The sequence below is a fragment of the Triticum urartu genome, chromosome 3A (assembly GCF_056163025.1).
Source record: "Triticum urartu cultivar PI428250 chromosome 3A, HENAU_Tu73, whole genome shotgun sequence".
Taxonomy (NCBI): Eukaryota; Viridiplantae; Streptophyta; class Magnoliopsida; order Poales; family Poaceae; genus Triticum; species Triticum urartu.
This window is the reverse complement of record NC_141875.1, coordinates 741,525,069-741,528,293: the sequence shown is the minus strand read 5'-3', so window position 1 is coordinate 741,528,293 and position 3,225 is coordinate 741,525,069. Positions and strand designations below refer to the sequence as shown.

At 39.5% G+C, this 3,225-nt stretch overlaps 1 long non-coding RNA gene across 1 annotated transcript; it reads right to left on the bottom strand.

Annotated features, from left to right (window-relative positions):
* Positions 1 to 224: 224 nt before the first annotated feature.
* Positions 225 to 1,969, bottom strand: LOC147982545 (uncharacterized). Its single transcript, XR_015617859.1, has 4 exons — positions 1,737 to 1,969; positions 1,062 to 1,558; positions 745 to 959; positions 225 to 648 (listed from the first exon to the last, which is right to left on the bottom strand). It is a non-coding gene; the product is annotated as an uncharacterized LOC147982545 (long non-coding RNA).
* Between the last annotated feature and the right edge of the window lie 1,256 nt (positions 1,970 to 3,225).

Sequence of the window (3,225 nt, the reverse complement as noted above, 5' to 3'; positions counted from 1 at the left end):
AATTTAGAGATTGTTTTTACATCATAATGAGTTATTACATCATTGGGTGAAAGAACCATGGATTAGTTTCAAGTGCATGGATCCAAAGTAACCAATGGTCACTTTGGATCCATCCACTTGAAGCTAATTTGTGGTTCTTTCACCCAATGACACAATAACTTATCATCATCACCATAATATCATTAACAACTTATCATCATAATATATCATTGTCATATAACAACTCCTCATCATCATCATTTTCGTTCATAAGACATCATATAACAACTTGGTCACTAGTTATAATAGAAATTTCTCATCATCATCATAGTCATATATAATCAACACTAACTAATTGTTCTTAATACCTAGGACCTACTCCTCTCTCCTAGGTAAAATACCATAAAACAGATAATCCGGTCCATCTTCATAATGGAGAATGGACATAAACCTATCTCCAACTTGTGGCTTGCGCACATTCGTTTTGTCTCCAATTAGTTGCGTGTGCGCATTCATCACTTTGCTCCATTATTTCATTTTGAGCCTTCCATCATTTGAAGAAATCGAGTATGCAGTATGGTAAGTCTTCGAAGGAGTGGGTCGTAAGCTAACCATATGCATATCACCTTCAGTAAATAGCATGTCAGGCACAATCTCCATCGGGATCCTCTGTTCAAAAACGTAATAGTAACATATATAGTTAGCAATGTAGTTTACTTAAGAATAATGTATGCAATGAAGTTACCATCATTAACAAAATCTTACCAAGTTTTTGGCAATGAAGTTACCATCAAGCAATTTATGGACTAGTGGCACATATCTAGTATAATTTGGGCTGATATAGTGATTGGTTTTGAAGGCCTCAACATCTTCTATGGATGATACAAGATAACCTTTCTCCTCACAATTAAGCTCGGAGTCATAGTTGTAGTATGTGCTATCTACAACTTTTCGAGTATTTCTTGAAGATAATAAATAAGCTAACAATTACAAATAAATAAGTTTAGTACCGATGAACACCAAATATTTTTAAATTAACAATATAAATTACTGAACTTAACAAATTAGTTTGACAAACTCACATCTATGCAAAACTGGAGGCATATCCACATCCACCCAGATGTCGATATTATCATCATCATCATAATCTTCGGGACAAATATCAAATCTTATTTGGATTCCCTCCTCAAATCCATATGCCTTGCAGAGAGCTTCCCATTTAGTGCAACCGAAATCGGAATGATTGACCGCATTGTACAGTTTAACCAGAAACTCATAACCATGTTTATTTCTTAAGTGAGCCCTCCTCGTCTCCACATTCTCAAATTCATCTAAACCAAAACCAAGCTTCTCCAATACATATGGTCTAGCATGGCACAGGATGTACTAATCAAATTGTAAAAAATCCAGAAATTACACGTTGAACAAAAGAAGCACAAGTGATGATATTAATTACGATGAAATGATTGTCATTGAATACCATACAAACATCAAAGGTCTCTTCCAGCTTCATGGTGAAAACCTATCATTTTGCAGGTGAGGAAACCTGTCGCACAAACCGCGGTCATCGTAGCAGTACCTGCACACCGGGATCCCATTGTCATCAGACATCTCCTGTGTTCAAAATTCAAAGATTATAACTCGACAACAAAACCCAAAACGGCGTTAAATGCTCTTTCCGGCATTTCCAACGCACTCGATATTTCCCATATTATAGCACAAGCCATGCCAAAACTCACGGAAAAATCTGGCATCACCTTTGCTAAAAAAGGACATATCGAGCGCCTGAAGTTTGCCGGAATGGAAATTAATCAACACTCCGGCAAAACATAGGCCACTCGGAGGTGTTCCCTGCAAACAAATCCTATCTGAGCAACACTAGATATTCATGCTTATATCTACATCTTCTGAGTATTCAAACTTGATGGTCATTGCACTTCAATGGTTGAAAATATGAATAAAAACATTTCAAAAAATCTTATATATAATCCTAACATAACTAAATTTGCCAGTATAGGTCTCTCTCTCTAAACTAGTTATATTAAGCACTTACTAAATAAACTAGTTTTATTAACTACTTACTAAATAAACTAGTTCTATTAAGCACTTACTATAAATAAACTAGTTCTATTAAGCACTTACTATAAATAAACTAGTTATATTAACCACTTACTAAATAAACTATATCTATTAAAAACTTGCTAAAATTTCTAGTACCCTAGTTCTACCCTAAAATAGGAAGGAGGGAGGAGGCGGGAAGGAGGGGGGATGAGGAGGGAGGTAGGAGGAGCTACCGCGGTGGCGGTGACAGCGGGGGGAGGGGGGGCGACGGCGGTGGGATGGAGGAGGGAGGGGATGTAGTAGGGAGCTAGGGAGGGAGGGGGCGACGGCGGCAACAGCTGGCGGCAATGCGGCGCTGGCGAACAATAGGGTGCGGGGGAGAGTGAGTAGAGTGGAGAGGGTAGAGTGAGGGGCGGCCGGGCGGGTGGAGAAGATATGATGGCTTTAGCAGTAGAGGTCTTTAGAGCAAAGTGCTACTGCTAAGCTCAATAGCAGTAGCGCATTTACTGAACAGGCGCTATTGCTATACCTCATTGGAAATATGACCTAGAGGAAATAATAAAATGATTATTATATTTCCTTGTTCATGATAATTGTCTATTATTCATGCTATAATTGTATTATCCGGAAATCGTAATACATGTGTGAATACATAGACCACAATGTGTCCCTAGTGAGCCTCTAGTTGACTAGCTCGTTGATCAACAGATAGTCATGGTTTCCTGGCTATGGACATGGGGATGTCATTGTTAACGGGATCACATCATTAGGAGAATGATGTGATGGACAAGACCCAAACCTAAGCATAGAACAAAGATCGTGTAGTTGGTTTGCTGTAGCTTTTCTGGATGTCAAGTATCATTTCCTTAGACCATGAGATTGTGCAACTCCCGGATACCGTAGGAGTGCCTTGGGTGCGCCAAACGTCACAACGTAACTGGGTGACTATAAAGGTACATTACAGGTATCTCCGAAAGTGTCCGTTGGGTTGGCACGAATCGAGACTGGGATTTGTCACTCCGTATGACGGAGAGGTATCTCTGGGCCCACTCGCTAATGCATCATCATTATGAGCTCAATGTGATCAAGTGGTTGATCACGGGATCATGCATTATGGTACGAGTAAAGTGACTTGCCGGTAACGAGACTGAACAAGGTATTGGGATACCGACGATCGAGTCTCGG